Genomic DNA, 21,714 nt, shown 5'->3' with positions numbered 1-21,714 from the left:
CACACATCTGTGTATAAAAGAATTGCAACATATTTCAAAGTATAGTAATCTCCCCCTGATATATGGATTGTGTTATTGTGTTGTGAGTCCATGTTTTTTCATCCGTCAGTAATATTATTTATGTAAGTTTTTTCAACTCTTGCTCCTTTTATTAAATCTCTCCAATAAAATTTCTAATTAAATTAAAAATAGAAAAAGGTCACTGACATTTTTCCTGCTTTATATTTAAGGTTAATTGTCCATGACCTGCTTTGTTCCAAGTTAACCAGTAATCATTTTACAAGTCAACTATTTCTAAGTGAGCAAATGTCAGACAGGATTATCAGAGGATTGCGGCTCACCAAGAACATATTGACCTAGTTAATACTTCTAACTATAAAGAATGATTTTGAGATATTGTGTTTCTTTTCTTCAAGATTCGTCTATTTCCCATGATTGTGAAATTCATATAGTATATGGAATTGAGGCAAGAAAAAGGACTCCTAAAGTTGGGTGCAAATGCATTAATGTATTATAATTTTACAAGCCAATTGTTGCAATGTGCACAACTTGTGCCAATACTTTGAGCATTATGGCTTCCATATGCAACATTGGGTAAATTTTGGGCGCTTCGGAATCCTACAGATATCAGACGCATCTCAATTTTTGACTAAGAGGGTGTTACTGGATGGCAACAGAGAGCTTGCACATATATAAATATTCTGAGGATCCCGCTTGTGAAAAATTGTGAAACAGTAGCCTGTAGTCTACTATAGAATAACGTCATCTGCAGCCCAGAGAAGTCAGGAAAGGCTGACGGAAGGGCAGGGTAGTGATTTCCTATTGGCGCTTATTGGGGTCCAGACTGGCAGTCCCAGGAGAAAACACCTTCCACTGGAACTGCCTGTCTGGCATTTGATTTGCAGGTAGTGTTTCCAATGGGAAGCCACTGCCAGGGAAGAAACATAAAATTAGATGGCAAATTAGAACCACTTGGCCCATCTAGTCTGCCCATGTATACACACACACACTTACACACTAGCTTAATTTTTGTTGGGTGCCAATTAACCTACCAGTATATTTTTGGATTGTGGGAGGACAGCGGAATACCTAGAGGAAACCTATGCAAGCACATGGAGAATATACAAACTCCACACAGTGACCACTGATGGTTGCACACTTTGCAATGGATGGCAATCAGTGGTTTTTAACAACTGATGGCCACCGCTTTTCTTTTACTGACTGACCTGTGGGCCGATCAGAACATGGGGGCAGGCTTCATGGGTGTCTGGGGTGGAGCTATGCTCCATGTCCTGGCATCTTGTAGAAAAAAAAAAGAACCATCGGGTGGCTCTGTACCATCAATGGCAGGAAACCAACTGGTTCTCCCCAAATCGATGGCAAAAGTATTCACCATCAGTCATTAACTATTGATGATTTGGAGTAATCGATGGTCGATGGCCATCCCTAGACTGCACTGGAAATACTGTATGTCACTGTCCGCAGAGTTCCACACTGGCCGGCAAGCCTAGCAATCAGTGCGCCGCAGGAGGTTCCGGAACGCCATTCCTGGTGATGCAGTTTTACAAAAGACCACCAGGAACAGTGTTCCGGCTCAAAAATAGCCCTGAGTATGCAGCTTGGATATGACCTGCAACGCAGTACAGAGGTATTAGGCAGCACAGAAATCAGTTGGGAAAGACGACAATTTATTTCCCTGTACACATTATGCTACAATTTGATTACTGCTTAACGTAAAGTATGTTATACCTAAAAATAATACATTTATTGTTTAAGTGAAAATACAACTTAAAAAGGTTATGAATGCCATGTACTAAAGATTGAAATATGAGTTTACCTGGAGGCTAGTTATTCCACAGGCATTAAAGAATGGAACACATTAAGAGAGGGGAAAAAATGATGATTCACCGTCTCCCATTGCAAGGAAACCGGGCTTCACCTGTGCATTTAGAGGAATCAACAGACCATTGTCACTATATATAGCACTGATAAGGTTGTATGACTGCGTCCTGATGATGCTACAGCACCACCAGCTCTCACACAGCTGACTTGGCTTCTCACCAACTTCTTATCTCTACATCAGTTTTTTTTTCCAGTATGAATCAAACATGCTTCTGTCCTCAAGTGTAAGAACCTCATTGCCAGCACTTTGTTGTGCACAGTTGTTTCCACTATGCCATCAGAGATATCCAGCTGCACGGGGCCTGTAAGATGTTAACATTCATAAACACAACTGCCCCCTTTACAGGGTATTAAATGTATTATGAATTGCCCTGAGAAATTATTTTATGCATTGCTTCTGCCTGATAGATATGGCATAATCATCCCCGGCAGCTTAGTGAGACATAAAGATTTGTATGTAAGGGCTGATGCTGTATTGTTAGTGAGGGGTTGGGTACGAAATGTACAGCGTTGACTGTGTTGTCATTAATCATGTATACAGTGATGAAATGTCAACATGTTAGCAGGGACATCACTGGGGTTGGTGAGACTTGGGGGGTCATTCCGACCCGATCGCACGCTGCGCTTCTTCGCAGCCGTGCGATAGGGTTGAAACTGCGCATGCACTGTGGCCGCATTGCGTAGGCGCGTTGTTGCCCGCGCAACGCCGCTAATGAAGAAAGCAGTCGCAGCGGCGACCACAAAAAGATTGACAGGAGGAAGGCAGAACCGGGCGTCAACTCACCGTTTTCTGGCCGTGGAGATCCAAACGCAGGCGTGTCCAGGCGTTTGGAGGGCGGAAGTCTGACGTCACTTCTGGACCAGCAACGCTGGATTGATCGCACAGGGTATTAAACTCTTACCCTGGTCTTGTTCTACACAAAACTTTTTTTGCATAGCAGGGCTGCACAAGCGATCGCAGCCTTGCTATGCAAAAAAACACTCCTCCATAGGCGGCGTCTAGTTGATCATACGGGCTGCAAAAAGTTGCAGCGTGCGATCAACTCGGAATGACACTCTTGGTGCACTAAATAGCTCCCGACCAAAATGGGGGCGTGACCTAACAGTAGGGGAAGTAGCCTCACAGCCTGACCCTGTTTTCATCTCTCCGGGGGTGTTCCCAGCATTCCCGGAGATGCTGGGCTGCACCCTGGAGACTCGTCTGCCTGCACTGCTGATTCCTACTCTGTCACCTGGGTGTGATCCGCACCCTCCTAGTGACGTCTCTGCATGTTAGAATGTCGACGTTTCGTCGCAGTGGCCAGCTGTGACTTACCTTCTCCTGGTGGCTGCAGAGGATCCAGTATCGTCTTCTGGCTCCCTGTGGTCATGTGACCATCTCATCAGACCTCCTGCGTTTCAGTATTTGTATCATATCCCTAATCCCTACCTCTAGTGCCTAACCCTAATCTCCCCCCTAGCAGTACAACCCTAACCTCCCCCCTCGCAGCTTGACCATACACCCCCCCGCAGCCTAACCTTAATGTCGACATTGTGACAATGTTGACAATATTGATGTCATAACTGTAGAAATTATAAATGTCAACATTTTGACTACATAGCGTTAGCATATGGTGCTGGCCTACAACTATGATAAAATCAGGGTAAGTAGAAACCTAGAATTTGAGCTTACTAATACTTATTTCTAAGACAGAAAATGAAAGCTTCTTACAGTATATATGCAGAAATATGCCTGTGGGTGGAGTACTTGGGCATGTAGGGCTGGATGCTGAGATGGGCACAGCTTCGTATATGGCCACATTAGATGGATCTCTCATTGCGTGAAATGGGCATTTCTGTGTGGTTATTGGGTGGCAATGTTGCGGTTGTACGCCAGAGAGCCGTCTCATGGGAATGTCACAGGAGTGCCGTGGCTGTATCAGAGTTCCATGCTATTCTGAGGCACGCAAACAATAAGGCAGGGGAACCCTGTTTCTGATGGATCATTTGCCCCCAGCAAAGGGCTGGTGCAAGTGCCCATACTAAGTATGACAGTTGTGGCTGTGGACAGAAAAACAGTGGGTGGCGTGGCTTCTCCCTTGAGCACTTGATTAGCATAGTAAATCTGGGTGGCTTTCCGCAATTACAGCCACTTTGCATGCAACACAGAACTTCAATTGCCATGAAAGGTTGTACTTTGTCTGCAACAATGTTTAGATAAGTAGTATGCATCAAAATAATGTCCACATGAATATTCAAAACCCAAAGTTTCCCAAAAGAACCTTACCCAAAGTGTCAACTTCCTTCTTAGGTAAATGTTGACCACATAATGCAACAGAAAATTCATTGGACCAGGCATCTTTCTTCCATTGATCAAAGATCTAGTTTTGATCCTTGTATGCCCCTTACAGATACTTTTAGTGGTGGACTGGAGTTAACATGAGCCCTTATCCCCAAGTGTATTTTAGAGTGATGTTGTTGTGAAATAAATAGTGTTGCACTATTGGAGGTCTCTATCCTTCTCTTTTTTCGGGCTCATCACCGAGGAGAGGATTATAAGTAGTGATGTGCACCGGACATTTTTCGGGTTTTGTGTTTTGGTTTTGGATTCGGTTCCGCGGCCGTGTTTTGGATTCGGACGCTTTTTGGCAAAACCTCCCTGAAAATTTTTTGTCGGATTCGGGTGTGTTTTGGATTCGGGTGTTTTTTACAAAAAACCCTCAAAAACAGCTTAAATCATAGAATTTGGGGGTCATTTTGATCCCATAGTATTATTAACCTCAATAACCATAATTTCCACTCATTTTCAGTCTATTCTGAACACCTCACACCTCACAATATTATTTTTAATCCTAAAATTTGTACCGAGGTCGCTGGATGACTAAGCTAAGCGACCCAAGTGGCCGACACAAACACCTGGCCCATCTAGGATTGGCACTGCAGTGTCAGACAGGATGGCACTTCAAAAAAATAGTCCCCAAACAGCACATGATGCAAAGAAAAAAAGAGGTGCACCAAGGTCGCTGGATGGCTAAGCTAAGCGACACAAGTGGCCGACACTAACACCTAGCCCATCTAGGAGTGGCACTGCAGTGTCAGGCAGGATGGCACTTCAAAAAAATAGTCCCCAAACAGCACATGATGCAAAGAAAAATGAAAGAAAAAAGAGGTGCAAGATGGAATTGTCCATGGGCCCTCCCACCCACCATTATGTTGTATAAACAGGACATGCACACTTTAACAAACCCATAATTTCAGCGACAGGGTCTGCCACACAACTGTGACTGAAATGACTGGTTGGTTTGGGCCACCACCAAAAAAGAAGCAATCAATCTCTCCTTGCACAAACTGGCTCTACAGAGGCAAGATGTCCACCTCCTCCTCATCGTCCGATTCCTCACCCCTTTCACTGTGTACATCCCCCTCCTCACAGATTATTAATTCGTCCCCACTGGAATCCACCATCTCAGGTCCCTGTGTACTTTCTGGAGGCAATTGCTGGTGAATGTCTCCACGGAGGAATTGATTATAATTCATTTTGATGAACATTATCTTCTCCACATTTTCTGGAAGTAACCTCGTACGCCGATTGCTGACAAGGTGAGCGGCTGCACTAAACTCTCTTTCGGAGTACACACTGGAGGGTGGGCAACTTAGGTAAAATAAAGCGAGTTTCTGCAAGGGCCTCCAAATTGCCTCTTTTTCCTGCCAGTATACGTACGGACTGTCTGACGTGCCTACTTGGATGCGGTCACTCATATAATCCTCCACCATTCTTTCAATGGTGACAGAATCATATGCAGTGACAGTAGACGACATGTCAGTAATCGTTGGCAGGTCCTTCAGTCCGGACCAGATGTCAGCACTCGCTCCAGACTGCCCTTCATCACCGCCAGCAGGTGGGCTCGGAATTCTTAGCCTTTCCTCGCAGCCCCAGTTGCGGGAGAATGTGAAGGAGGAGCTGTTGACGGGTCACGTTCCGCTTGACTTGACAATTTTCTCACCAGCAGGTCTTTGAACCTCTGCAGACTTGTGTCTGCCGGAAAGAGAGATACAACGTAGGTTTTAAATCTAGGATCGAGCACGGTGGCCAAAATGTAGTGCTCTGATTTCAACAGATTGACCACCCGTGAATCCTGGTTAAGCAAATTAAGGGCTCCATCCACAAGTCCCACATGCCTAGCGGAATCGCTCTGTTTTAGCTCCTCCTTAAATGTCTCCAGCTTCTTCTGCAAAAGCCTGATGAGGGGAATGACCTGACTCAGGCTGGCAGTGTCTGAACTGACTTCACGTGTGGCAAGTTCATAGGGTTGCAGAACCTTGCACAACGTTGAAATCATTCTCCACTGCGCTTGAGTCAGGTGCATTCCCCCTCCTTTGCCTATATCGTAGGCAGATGTATAGGCTTGAATGGCCTTTTGCTGCTCCTCCATCCTCTGAAGCATATAGAGGGTTGAATTCCACCTCGTTACCACCTCTTGCTTCAGATGATGACAGGGCAGGTTCAGGACTGTTTGCTGGTGCTCCAGTCTTCGGTACGCGGTGGCTGAATACCGAAAGTGGCCCGCAATTCTTCGGGCCACCGACAGCATCTCTTGCACCCCCCTGTCATTTTTTAAATAATTCTGCACCACCAAATTCAATGTATGTGCAAAACATGGGACGTGCTGGAATTTGCCCAGATGTAATGCACGCACAATATTGCTGGCATTGTCCGATGTCACAAATCCCCAGGAGAGTCCATTTGGGGTAAGCCATTCTGCGATGATGTTCCTCAGTTTCCGTAAGAGGTTGTCAGCTGTGTGCCTCTTCTGGAAAGCGGTGATACAAAGCGTAGCCTGCCTAGGAACGAGTTGGCGTTTGCGAGATGCTGCTACTGGTGCCGCCGCTGCTATTCTTGCTGCGGGAGGCAATACATCTACCCAGTGGGCTGTCACAGTCATATAGTCCTGAGTCTGCCCTGCTCCACTTGTCCACATGTCCGTGGTTAAGTGGACATTGGGTACAACTGCATTTTTTAGGACACTGGTGACTCTTTTTCTGAGGTCTGGATACATTTTCGGTATCGCCTGCCTAGAGAAATGGAACCTAGATGGTATTTGGTACCGGGGACACAGTACCTCAATCAAGTCTGTAGTTGCCTGTGAATTAACGGTGGATAACGGAAACACGTTTCTCACCGCCCAGGCTGCCAAGGCCTGAGTTATCCGCTTTGTAGCAGGATGACTGCTGTGATATTTCATCTCCCTCGCAAAGGACTGTTGGACAGTCAATTGCTTACTGGAAGTAGTACAAGTGGTCTTCCGACTTCCCCTCTGGGATGACGATCGACTCCCAGCAGCAACAACAGCAGCGCCAGCAGCAGTAGGCGTTACACTCAAGGATGCATCGTAGGAATCCCAGACAGGAGAGGACTCGTCAGACTTGCCAGTGACATAGCCTGCAGGACTATTGGCTTTCCTGTGCAAGGAGGAAATTGACACTGAGGGAGTTGGTGGTAAGGTTTGCAGGAGCTTGGTTACAATAGGAAGGGATTTAGTGATCAGTGGACTGCTTCCGCTGTCATCCAAAGTTTTTGAACTTGTCACTGACTTCTGATGAATGCGGTCCAGGTGACGTATAAGGGAGGATGTTCCGAGGTGGTTAACGTCCTTACCCCTACTTATTACAGCTTGACAAAGTCAACACACGGCTTGACACCTGTTGTCCGCATTTGTGTTAAAATAATTCCACACCGAAGAGGTGATTTTTTTTGTAATTTGACCAGGCATGTCAATGGCCATATTCGTCCCACGGACAACAGGTGTCTCCCCGGGTGCCTGACTTAAACAAACCACCTCACCATCAGAATCCTCCTTGTCAATTTCCTCCTCAGCACCAGCAACACCCATATCCTCATCCTGGTGTACTTCAACAGTGACATCTTCAATTTGACTATCAGGAACTGGACTGCGAGTGCTCCTTCCAGCACTTGCAGGGGGCGTGCAAATGGTGGAAGGCGCCACCTCTTCCCGTCCAGTGTTGGGAAGGTCAGCCATCGCAGCCGACACAATTGGACTCTCCTTGGGGATTTGTGATTTAGAAGAACGCACATTTCTTTGCTGTGCTTTTGCCAGCTTAAGTCTTTTCATTTTTCTAGCGAGAGGATGAGTGCTTCCATCCTCATGTGAAGCTGAACCACTAGCCATGAACATAGGCCAGGGTCTCAGCCGTTCCTTGCCACTCCGTGTCGTAAATGGCATATTGGCAAGTTTACGCTTCTCCTCAGACGCTTTTAATTTTGATTTTTGGGTCATTTTACTGAACTTTTGTTTTTTGGATTTTACATGCTCTCTACTATGACATTGGACATCGTCCTTGGCAGAAGACGTTGATGGCATTTCATCGTCTCGGCCATGACTAGTGGCAGCAGCTTCAGCACGAGGTGGAAGTGGATCTTGATCTTTCCCTATTTTACCCTCCACATTTTGTTCTCCATTTTTTAATGTGTGGAATTATATGCCAGTATCAATAGCAATGGCCTACTACTATATATACTGCGCACAACTGAAATGCACCACAGGTATGGATGGATAGTATTCTTGACGACACAGAGGTAGGTAGAGCAGTGGCCTACTGTACCGTACTGCTATATATTATATACTGGTGGTCAGCAAACTGTGGAAAACTGAAATGCACCACAGGTATGGATGGATAGTATAGTTGACGACACAGAGGTAGGTAGAGCAGTGGCCTACTGTACCGTACTGCTATATATTATATACTGGTGGTCAGCAAACTGTGCAAAACTGAAATGCACCACAGGTATGGATGGATAGTATACTTGACAACACAGAGGTAGGTAGAGCAGTGGCCTACTGTACCGTACTGCTATATATTATATACTGGTGGTCAGCAAACTGTGCAAAACTGAAATGCACCACAGGTATGGATGGATAGTATACTTGACGACACAGAGATAGGTAGAGCAGTGGCCTTCTGTACCGTACTCCTATATATTATATACTGGTGGTCAGCAAAATTATGCACTGTACTCCTACTATATACTACAATGCAGCACAGATATGGAGCGTTTTTCAGGCAGAGAACGTATAATACTGGTGGTCACTGGTCAGCAAAACTCTGCACTGTACTCCTCCTATATAATACTGCTGGTCCCCAGTCCCCACAATAAAGCAGTGTGAGCACAGATATATGCAGCACACTGAGCACAGATATGGAGCGTTTTTCAGGCAGAGAACGTATAATACCGGTGGTCACTGGTCAGCAAAACTCTGCACTGTACTCCTCCTATATAATACTGCTGGTCCCCAGTCCCCACAATAAAGCAGTGTGAGCACAGATATATGCAGCACACTGAGCACAGATATGGAGCGTTTTTCAGGCAGACAACGTATAATACTGGTGGTCACTGGTCAGCAAAACTCTGCACTGTACTCCTCCTATATAATACTGCTGGTCCCCAGTCCCCACAATAAAGCAGTGTGAGCACAGATATATGCAGCACACTGAGCACAGATATGGAGCGTTTTTCAGGCAGAGAACGTATAATACTGGTGGTCACTGGTCAGCAAAACTCTGCACTGTACTCCTCCTGTATAATACTGCTGGTCCCCAGTCCCCACAATAAAGCAGTGTGAGCACAGATATATGCAGCACACTGAACACAGATATGGAGCGTTTTTCAGGCAGAGAACGTATAATACTGGTGGTCACTGGTCAGCAAAACTCTGCACTGTACTCCTCCTATAATACTGCTGGTCCCCAGAATAAATATATTTGCAGCCCCCTGAAACAAAGTGAGAGGACGCCAGCCACGTCCTCTCACTATCATTTCCAATGCACGAGTGAAAAATGGCGGCGACACGCGGCTCCTTATATAGAATCCGAATCTCGCGAGAATCCGACAGCGGGATGATGACGTTCGGGCGCGCTCGGGTTAACCGAGCCATACGGGAGAATCCGAGTATACCTCGGACCCGTGTAAAATGGGTGAAGTTCGGGGGGGGTTCGGATTCCGAGGAACCGAACCCGCTCATCACTAATTATAAGGGGACAGAATCCAGACTGGTGAGATTCCAGCTCCTATGAAAACGTGTTCGTCTACTCTTAAAACGGTAGACATATAATTTAGGTACAAGACCCACCCAAAGATTTCCCACTTTTTAATCACTCATTTACATACATAATACACTATGATTGTTTATTCTGTTTATCTTTCATGAGCGCCAGTGGATTCAAATGGTATTTTCTTTTGCCTGCATCGATTTATGAAGTGTTGGTGACACTTTCTTTTCCATTTTGAAACCAGGAGGCAGCTATTATTTGGCGCACGGTATTTTATCAACTTTTTATTTTTGTGTTAACATGAGCATCTTGACTGGCCTGCGACTACAGTCCCTATACAAAGCAAGTTTCAATGCCCTCTGTGTCATAACACATTACTCCATTACCATTATTAAAATGTTGTATGATTTGTGCCATAGTAACCCCTTTATTGGTTCGTTTTAGATGGAATAGCCTTTGTTGACCTGTTGCGTTTATGAGTACTAGCCGCCCAACACCCTGACAGCAGTTAATGATTTCCCTCCATGGACCACCGTTGGTAGCTACTCACCACATCTGACCTTGAGCACTCCACAAGCCTAGACATGGAATATTCTGACCCAGTCATCTAGCTGTCATCAGTCACTCAGGTTTTTACACCTGCCCACATCTTCTGCATTCAATACGTTGACTGTGAATACCAGGGGAGAAATGTTATAGGGTGTGAGAATCAGAAAGTGAGAGATGTTGGTAAAATTCTCTTGTTTTTTAAAGTGGCAATCATTTACATGGCAAAATCAACCTTGTTTTGCCATGCAAATGATTGCCACTTTAAAAAAAAACAGGAGAATTTTACCAAATGTTACCCTAAAGTTTATCATTTAGCAAATTTCTGACTTTAACATGTGCCATTGATACAAGATAGTCAATGTCATATGCTGCAAATTGGGATGGTCATAATATTTTGACTCATGGATGTACAATATAGAGAACATACTAGTGACCATTATTTAATACACAGAGTAACTTAATAGTCAATATAGAATACAGAGAACATTCTTCTGACTGATATAAAATATAGAGGGCATTCTAGTGAATGATTTATAATACAGAAAGCAGCCTATTGATCAATATACATTACAGAGGGCATGCTAATCAGGCCGTAACTAGGTGTGTGCAGAGTGTACCACTGCACATAGTGCTGCAGGATAAGGGGCGCTGTTGGCAGCACTTGTCAAATATCTATTTCAATTATTTTCACTTGTAGCCTACCCCCTTTTTGAAGCCCAGCATCTCCTGACCTTCCCTGTCTCCTTCCTTCACCCCTTCCATCCCAAATACCTGTACACAATTTATGAACTTAACTTGAGAGCTCTTTTGTTATTGAAAGGAGTATCGGTCACACTGTCCTTTATTATATTTCAAGATGCTGGCATACCTAGCAGGGGCATCACTGCGGGAGGCCGCAAAATGGGGACTTGGCCTAGCATGAGGGGGCGTGGCCTTGTGGGCGCACACCCGTTTTCGGCACTCCAAGGGGTTAAGAAGATGCTGGCTGTCCCCCAGGGGGGTCCCCCCATCCCACCTCCCCCTCTCCTAAGCTTGCAGTCTGCGCGGCGCTGCCGGTGTCTGACTGTCGCACTGCGGGTGAAGCAGCGGCAGGTCTATCACGCACAGGCCGAATGCGGTGTACGCTGATTGGATGCTGTGCCGGCAGCGTCATCCAAGTGCAGGGACCCAGCTATGCAGTGCCGGCTCCTACACAGTGACAGGAGCCAAGTGCTGCAAGTATTGTTACAGTGCAGCACCCGGCTCCTGTCACTGAGCAGGAGCCGGCATTTTGGTGTCACCCCTCGGCGGGTGACACCCGGGTGCGGGCCGCACTCCTCACACCCACCTTGTGACGCCACTGATACCCAGGTTTCTTACCCACTACATGTGGCATTGCAGTCACACACTCTGTTCATGAATCTATCTGTCCTTACATAGAAAGCTAGAGAATTTCATTTGAAATTTGTATGTACTTATGTTATCAATGAGTTGGATGTAACTGTCAACATTTTAAAAAGTAAGTAGAAGCTTAGCAGCTCTTCCAACACACCCAATAGGTGGCTGCCTAATGTGTGTTTTTTTTGTTTTGTTTTTTTTGTAGAGGGGGTGGGTGTTAGACAGCTTTATTTTTACACTGCAATTTAGATTTCAGATTGAACACACCCCACCCAAATCTAAATCTGTCTGAACATATTACATCTTCACCACCTGCAATGAAACATGTGTTAGCCCAGTTGCTTGCTTTTTTGCTTTACTTACAAACATGAATCAGGTGACGGTTGTAATCTTGCCAGTTCTGATGCATGTGTCACCTCAGAGAAGGGTGACAGCAGTGAATGTAATACTGAGGTCTACTCATGAAGCAGTGAAAAGTGGGGAGAAGTGAGCCAGTGGAGAAGTTGTCCATGGCAACCAATCAGCCTCTCTGTATAATTTTATAGTATGCAATTATACAATGTTGACTGGCTCACTTCTCCACTCTTTTCACTGTTTCATGAATAGACCCCATTGTACTCTATGGGGGTCATTCCGAGTTGTTCGCTCGGTACATTTCTTCGCATCGCAGCGATTTTCCGCTTAGTGCGCATGCGCAATGTTCGCACTGCGACTGCGCCAAGTAAATTTGCTATGCAGTTAGGAATTTTACTCACGGTTTTTTCTTCGTTCTGGTGATCGTAATGTGATTGACAGGAAGTGGGTGTTTTATGGGTGTGTGTGAAAAAACGCTACCGTTTCTGGGAAAAACGCGGGAGTGGCTGGAGAAACGGAGGAGTGTCTGGGCGAACGCTGGGTGTGTTTGTGACGTCAAACCAGGAACGACAAGCACTGAACTGATCGCAGATGCCGAGTAAGTCTCGAGTTACTCAGAAACTGCACAGAGATGTCTTATCGCAATATTGCGAATCTTTCGTTCGCAATTTTAAGAAGCTAAGATTCACTCCCAGTAGGCGGCGGCTTAGCATGTGTAATGCTGCTAAAAGCAGCTTGCGAGCGAACAACTCGGAATGACCCCCCATATTCTGTAAGTTTAAATTGACAGATTTATTTAAAGAAAATGTATCGATTATGTTCTTATTTAGTGTTCAGAAAAGAAACTAAACTGGATACTATATAGATACAGTATACACACACACACACACACACACACACACATATATTTCAGCGCTATATATTTTTCGCTATATATTTTTGATGTTTAGGTTGGGTCCCCTGCTTCTGCTGCTGGGGGGTAATTCAGACCTGATCGCTAGGGTGCATTTTTTAGTCGCCGCCTACATGGGGAGGGTATTTACTGTGTGCAGGTGTTCTATCGCATTTGTAGCAGAGCTGCACAAACATGAGTTTGTGCAATGTCTGCTCAGCCCAGGATTTATTCAACCACTGCGATGATCCGGGCCGGAGCTGACGTCAGAAACCCTCCCTCCAAACGCCTGGTCCCTCCTGCATTTTCCCGGACACTCATACAAAACGGTCAGTTGCCACCCACAGATGGCCTCTTCCTGTCAGTCACCTTGTGATCGCCTTGGTGATCCTTTTTTCGCACCATCCCGTTGCTGTATGCACCAATGCCCAGTGCAGTCGTCCGATGTGCCGGCGCACTGCGGTGCATACGCATGCGCAGTACAGACCTGATCGACCTCTATGTGAAAACGCACAGCAGCAATCATGTCTGAATTACCCCCCACCCCCATTTGGTGTCCTTCAGATAAGCTATAAAAAAAATGTCCAGTTCGAAGCAGCTTGTGTGGAACACAGGACAAATGCTGTTCATCTATAGCCATTGTGTCAGGCAAGGGGCATGGAAGGTACAGCCATTTCCATTCCAACTTCAATGTCAGACATGCAGCTTGTACAGTACTTTACGTCCTCTCCTTCTGCAACAGGCATCTGCTGTAGGTGGGAATACTGGGTAGAATGGGCCTCAGGATATCCTCTAGCCTCAGGAGTGCAGCTGCTTGATTTTCACTGGCATTCGGCTCATTTCTTCCTCTTCTCGATGATGGGCCATCTCTTCCTTTTCCAGATGATGGTCCACCATTGGATGGTCTGCGGCATCCTGACCTCAGCCATGACTCACTGATGTTATGGTTTGTTCCCCCATTTCCAAGCAGCGCAGCTGGGCTAACTCCCTTCGGATCATTGTAGCTGGTGACAGTAGCTGTAAAAAAACAAAATAAAACAGTAAAAGAGAGTAAGAAAAAACACAGATGTGATTGTGCGCTTCGGTCAATAGTGTATCACTGGCATCAATTTCTGGTGAACAAACGTGATCTCTTTTGGAAGGTTCTTTCTCATACGTCAGCAACAGCTTCAACTCAGGAAATGCCAGTGATATTGCTGTGCACTGGAGTTTTATGCCATGGAGAATTCAAATGTGGCAAGCGGGCGGCAGTTGGTGATGGCCGTACTTCACATCAGCAGCATCTTCCCACTGATATTATACAGTGAAACATGTGGGAAATTAGAGGGACATCAGTGGGAAATTACATGTTAGTGCTGAGGAGTCAAGAACGGGTTGATTTGGGGCATCTACTAAAATCCTCCCTGTTCTGCTGCTGGACCCAGAGAGTCCAACTGTCATTGCTGCTGCCATCCCTACTCCTCCATTAGCTATCTCTGTGGCCTCTGTCGTGACAGCTGCCAATTTTATAACATTTATGGGATATAGATAAATATATATATATCTTAGAGATGTGCACCGGATACTTTTCGGGTTTTGTGTTTTGGTTTTGGATCTCCTTTCGTGTTTTGGATCTGGATTGGATTTGCCAAAACCACCCTTTCGGGTTTTGGATCTGTATTTTTTTTGGGGGGAAAAACCCCATAAAAACCGCTAAAATCACAGAATTATTTTTTTTTAGTTCCTACAGCATTATTAACCTCAATAACATTAATTTCCACTCATTTCCAGTCTATTCTGAACACCTCACACTTCACAATGTTTTTAGGCCAAAAGGTTGCACCGAGGTTGCTGGATGACTAAGCTAAGCGACACAAGTGGGCGGCACAAACACGTGGCCTATCTAGAACTAGCCCTGCAGTGGCAGACAGTATGGCAGTTTTAAAAAACTAGGCCCCAAAGAGCACATAATGCAAAGAAAAAAAAGAGGTGCAAGGTGGAATTGTCCTTGGCCCCTCCCACACACCCTTATGTTGTTTAAACAGGACATGCACAGTTTATTAAACCCATCATTTCAGCGACAGGTGGTACCCCTAGAAAAAGCTTGCCAAGTTCTCCGAATCATAGCTAGCTACTAACATAACACCTCCATATTTGATGACTTTTCACATTATGAGAAGAGGCAAGAGGAAGAGGACAGTGTCAAGAAGGTGATTAAAAATTAGAGGGGCCCACGCAATCAGGAACAACTCACATGCTTTCACCTCCACTCTTACCTTGGTGTGGAACAGAAAGGACTTTAACCAAGCAAATGTATAATTACCACATTCCTGGGCAAACTGAAAAATTAGGGGCCAAAGCCTCCAAATTTGTACCTCCTCCATTTTCAGGGAATACGATAATCTCGGATTTAATGCTGGGATGCAAATAAACTGGTTTATACCACATGATCAAAATTGGATATTTTCCCCTCCATGGAGTCTGGAGACTTATTTTGTGAAAATCTCGTGGGTTTCTTTTTCCCCCCATTTTTTTATTGCAATTTTACTTTCATATTTTGCGGCAGTTGCCTTATTTTCATTTTACACAGCTCCCAGTTACATGCATGTGAGCATACCTGTGTGTCCCAGTTCCACGCACGTGAGCATGCCTGTGTGTCTTGTTTATTTTATTCATATTTTCTTTTAAATAAAGCAGCCCCTTAGATGTTTTAGCAGCCCCTTGTGAGCCCCCACAGCAGCCCCAGATCGGGTAATTTGAGCACGGGTGGGTTTGGTACAGTACTAAGCAGGACTGTGCAGTGATTTTTTTGTTATTCAGCCCCTGCCCTAATGGGTAAGCTGAGTTTGGGTGGGTTCAGTACAGTGCTAAGCAGGACTGTACAGTGATTTATTTGTTATTCAGCCCCTGTCCTAATGGGTAAGCTGAGTTCGTGTGGGTTCGGTACACTATTAAGCAGGACTGTGCAGTGAATTTTTTGTTATTCAGTCCCTGCCCTAGTGGAGCTTACCACTCTACAGTCCAAACTCATTTCATACTACAAGTAGGACTGTGGTAGGAAGCAATGCTAACCTCTGTGCCACCAGCATGCCTCAGCCTGGCAAACCAGACAGCTTCCTGGCTGTAAGCCACCATGAGACTGCATACTGGACCCTTATTCAGTAACTGTTTGTAAATCACAGGAGCTCCTGGCCCATCTAGTGCTGCAGTGCAATGGAAAGCTGAGATTTCATTTTGCAATGCAAGATCACTGAAACTCCATTCTAACACCACAAGGTCTTGCGATAACCCTATGCAGCCCTTGTATTGTACAATTATTAAGGAGAAAACATTTATAAAATAAAGGAAAAGAACCCTGTACAACACATGCACATCTTGTAAATAATCCTAAAATGTGGAACATTAATAAATCAAAATTAAGGTTGACTAATTAGAGCCATTAATTTGAGTCCCTAACATGAAATAATTGAGAAGAACCTCTCTCTAATGCTGGGTACACAGTGCACACTAGAAGATATATCTACTAGAGATGAGTGGGTTCAGACAGGACACCCATGGAATTATATGGCAGATATACAGACATAGGTGTTTTTGGAAAATCTAGTTTTCTCTGGCAGTTGCCAGAGAAAATGGTGTAGGAGATGTTGCCATGTCGCGTTCCGCTGGATTATGATTCTGTCTCTTCTAACTGATTTTAGCCACAAGTGTGGTCTCTCCCCATTTTGTACTCAGAGTTGTATGTTTATTGGAAAACACTTTGTCAAACTTGGAATTTCTATTTCCATCTTTGCTTATGTTTTCACAAATCTGGTTGTGATTTTAAAGCTTGTTTCATATTCTGCTCTAGGCTGTAGTTTAAACCTAGGATCAAGTACAGCAGCACCCCTGGAATTATACTGCAGCGCCTCTGGACTTATACAGCAGATAGGTAGCACCCCTGGACTTATATACCAGATAGGCAACACCCCTGGACTTATACAGCATATGCAGCACCCTTGGAGGGTTACACAGCACAGCAGACAGGCAACAGCACCCCTGGACTTAAACAGCAGAGGGGAAGCATCCCTGGACTGATAGGGGAGAGGGACAACACACCTGTACAGTACTCCTAACAGCACAGGACAGCACCACAGGACAGCACAGGACTGCATCACACCTGTACAGCACAAGACAACACCCCTAACAGCACAGGACAGCACACCTTTATTTTTACAGCACACAGGACAGTGTCCCTTTGTTTTTTCAGCACAGGACAGCACCCCTTTATTTTTACAGCACACAGGACCGTGCCCCTTTATTTTTACAGCAAACAGGACAGCGCCCCTTTATTATTACAGCACACAGAACAGCTCCCCTTTATTTTTACAGCACACAGGACAGTGCCCTTAACAGCACAGGACAGCACCCCTGTACAGCACTCCTACCAGCACAGTACAGCACCCCTGTACAGCACAGGATAGCAGCACCCCTGTACAGCACCCCTAATAGCACAGTACAGCAGCCTCCCTATACAGCACCCCTAACAGCACAGGACAGCACTCCTGTACAGTACCCCTGTACAGCACCCCTAACAGCACAGGACATCACACCTAACAGCACAGGACAGGACCCCAGGACAGCAGCATCCCTAACAGCACAGGACAGCACCCCAGAATAGCACCCCGAACAGCACACAGGACAGCACCCCTGACAGCACACACACAGTGACCCCACCCGACACCACCACCCACAGAAAAAAAGAGGTCTGTCTCTTTCACTCTCCAATGCTGGAGTGAAGATGGCACCGATTACCAGGACTTATATAGAATCCAAAACCCGTGAGAATCCAATAGTGGGATAATGACATTTTGTCTCGTTTTGGGATCTGAGGAAGGCGGGAAGTCCCGAGCCGGACTCGGATCCCGGCTCGGATCGTGAAGTTCGGGGGAGTTCGGATCTCTGAGATCCAAATCCGCTCATCCCTAATATATATATATATATATATATATATATATGTGTATGGGGTAGACTAACAGCGCCAAAAAATACAGTAGAAGGTTTCTTCACAGTATGTCAGTTAGAAGTTAAAACCAGAGAAAGACAACAAACAGTCACTGTGTACCACTCCCTTTTATATAGAGGGCGTCTGCTAGATCTTAAATAGAACCTGCCCTAGTACGTGTGCAAGATGCAAAACAATTTTGGCAAAAAAGAGAATAAGATCTAAGCGACCATAGGTGGCATAAAATTCTGGGGACTGCGTTTTCTATTTTAAAACACAATGGGGTTTATTACAGACAGTAGTTAAAAATGTATACAAAAGGAACAGTAATACAGGTTTTAAAATAATAAAAAAATTATTAAAAACCTGAAGGGCACATAAAAGACGCGAAAAAGTGGAGTACAAAAAATACAGTATAAAATGAGAAAGTAAACAATACTTGATTGCACTAAGTATCTAAAATAAGGTGGATAAAAGCAGCTTAACTGAGGTTTCAATGGTAGTAGCAGGATTCACTCAACGCGTTTCGTCTGGTCTGACTTCATCAAGGGGTAGCATACACAGTGGGACACATCATCTATATATACCCATATGGATAAGGAAGTGATTGATTACCTCACTTCCTGTAATTAGTTTGCATTAGAATACAGGATCCAAAAAAATACATAAAATACATAAACATTACATCAATTAAAACTAGAGATTTTAGGTGAGCCTAAACGCTGCATTTGCGCTTGAAAACTGTTTACAGAGTCACTGTAAATCTCAAAAACAGTTTTTAAATGTCCATTTCCGTTCCGGGACGCTCCTTGCGTCATTTCCGCCCCATTTCCGGCGTCCAGGCGTTCGCTCTGCGCATGCGCCGGCGGGTATGAAGGAAGGTGCGGTGGCCATCTTTGTGAAGCCCGTCTCCTAGGACCATCTCATGAAATGCAAGCGGGAGCCGGCGGCCATGTTTCCACTGATATTTAACATTCATAAGTATAGGCGTTTTACAGTTCCATTGTCTCCAAACCGGAAGGACAGAGAAGGGAAAAAAACGGAATCAGTGTTTACAGAGACACAGATTCATAACTAGAAGCATATATGTAGTTTATATTATATATGTATTAACCTTATACTATTCGGGGGCTAGTTCTACCCTGGAAGTACATTATGTAAGCTTGGTTATACAAGACTATAAAGCGAGGTATTAAATAGTGTTTCCTTGTACACAAAGGGGAGCAGCAACCTTAAAAATGGTGATTGATAGGAGGAAGCATTTTTTTGTGATAGTAAAACAGGGGTAGTATCGAGAGACTAATCATTCAGTGCAAATTATAAACTTTAAAAGGTAGTGTATATGCATATGACAGTCAATGTCATACTGGTAACATTAAATATAAAAAAAAATTGGTAACGTCATATGTGGAGAAGTACAGATTAAGTTTAGAAATAATGCGCCCCTGATCCAATTTAAAATTACAGCACCCGGTCTTCCCGGGCAGTTTCCTAGCCCTATACTGGCCGGGCCAACACTGCTTGGCTTCCAAGATAGGACGAATTTGGGCATATCCAGTGTGGTATGGCTGTAAATTACGATCTGGGCTGCAAGAATAAAAGAAAAAGTCCTGGAGTTGGGAACACCAGTAGACATGGATCCAAGAATCTAGTAAGAAAAGAAAGAGGCATGTTGACTGTTTCCAAAAAGGAGGGGTAATAAGAACAATGGGCTTACGTTCATAAGAAAGGGGCTATTTCATAATTTTCATTGAGTCCGTCTGGGTGGAGTGATTTCATTTCGTATATCCAGAACATCTCACGTCTTGACAGAAGGTTGGAGAGGTCCCCCCCTCTTTCTCCAAGTGTGACTAATTCTATGCCTTTAAATGTCAGTTCCTCAGGGTTGGAGCCATGATGTTGCAGGAAATGTCTTGATACAGTGTGTGTTTGAACCTTGTTTTTAATATTTCTTACATGTTCCTGTATGCGGATTTTTAATGGCCTCTTGGTCTTGCCGATGTATTTAATCTTGCAGGGACATTCCAGAAGATAAATCACAGATGAAACATTACAATTGATGAAGTGCCTAATCTTGTATTCCTTAGTTTCTCCTGCGTTCTTGAATGTCTTTCTATTAGGATTTACATACTTGCAGATATTGCAGTGACCACACTTAAAACATCCCACACACTTGGTAGTGTTCCTTTTGGTGTCTCATGGTGTCTTAACATACTGGGTGCGAGGAGGTCCTTCAGATTTTGGGATTTCCTGAACACCACATGCGGTTCTTGTGGTAGGTACTCTTTGAGAATGGGGTCCATTAGCAATATATTCCAATGTGATGTGAGTGCTTGTTTAATCCGGTTGTCATGTCTGTTGTAAGTGGTGATGAACCTGATGGTATCGTCTTTGTTCTCCTTGGATATATATATTTTTTTGAGATTTACAGTGACTCTGTAAACAGTTTTCAAGCGCAAATGCAGCGTTTAGGCTCACCTAAAATCTCTAGTTTTAATTGATGTAATGTTTATGTATTTTATGTATTTTTTTTGGATCCTGTATTCTTATGCAAACTAATTACAGGAAGTGAGGTAATCAATCACTTCCTTATCCATATGGGTATATATAGATGATGTGTCCCACTGTGTATGCTACCCCTTGATGAAGTCAGACCAGACAAAACGCGTTGGGTGAATCCTGCTACTACCATTGAAACCTCAGTTAAGCTACCTTATTTTAGATACTTAGTGCAATCAAGTATTGTTTACTTTCTCATTTTATACTGTATTTTTTGTACTCCACTTTTTCGCGTCTTTTATGTGCCCTTCAGGTTTTTAATAATTTTTTTTATTATTTTAAAACCTGTATTACTGTTCCTTTTGTATACATTTTTAACTACTGTCTGTAATAAACCCCATTGTGTTTTAAAATAGAAAACGCAGTCCCCAGAATTTTATGCCACCTATGATCGCTTAGATCTTATTCTCTTTTTCCCCAAAATATATATATATATATATATATATATATATATATACATACATATATATACATATATATATATGAGCGCTTCAATTTTTTCACATTTGTTATGTTACAGCCGTATTCCAAAATGGAATAAATTCATTTTCTCCTCAAAATTCTACACACAATGGGGGTCATTCCGAGTTGTTCGCTCGCTAGCAGATTTTAGCAGCATTGCACGCGCTAGGCCGCCGCCCTCTGAAAGATTAGCAGAATTGCAAATAGATAATTCTTATCAGTTTCTGAGTAGCTCGAGACTTACTCCTACACTGCGATCAGCTCAGCCCGTTTCGTTCCTGGTTTGACGTCACAAACACGCCCTGCGTTCGGCCAGCCACTCCCCCGTTTCTCCAGACACTCCCGCGTTTTATCCTGGCACGCCTGCGTTTTTCAGTAGACTCCCAGAAAACGATCAGTTTCCGCCCAGAAACACCCACTTCCTGTCAATCACACTCCGATCACATCAACGATGAAAATTCTTAGTTCGGACGTGAGTAAATCTACTAAGTTTAGTGCTAAAATACTTAGCGCATGCGCATTTTTGCCTTAATCGCTCCGTTGCGAAAACCGGCAACGAGCGAACAACTCGGAATGACCCCCAATACCCCATAATGACAATGTGAAAAAGTTT

At 44.3% G+C, this 21,714-nt stretch overlaps 1 long non-coding RNA gene across 1 annotated transcript in view; it reads right to left on the bottom strand.

Annotated features, from left to right (window-relative positions):
* Positions 1-11,787: 11,787 nt before the first annotated feature.
* LOC135005187 (uncharacterized) overlaps positions 11,788-21,714 on the bottom strand; it is a 170,859-nt gene continuing 160,932 nt past the window's right edge. Inside the window, exon 3 of the long non-coding RNA XR_010205834.1 lies at positions 11,788-14,137. This is a non-coding gene — a long non-coding RNA (uncharacterized LOC135005187). The remainder of the gene's footprint in view (positions 14,138-21,714) is intronic.

The sequence above is a fragment of the Pseudophryne corroboree genome, chromosome 2 (assembly GCF_028390025.1).
Source record: "Pseudophryne corroboree isolate aPseCor3 chromosome 2, aPseCor3.hap2, whole genome shotgun sequence".
Taxonomy (NCBI): Eukaryota; Metazoa; Chordata; class Amphibia; order Anura; family Myobatrachidae; genus Pseudophryne; species Pseudophryne corroboree.
Note: the sequence above shows the minus strand (reverse complement) of the source record. Positions and strands in the feature narration are given on the sequence as shown.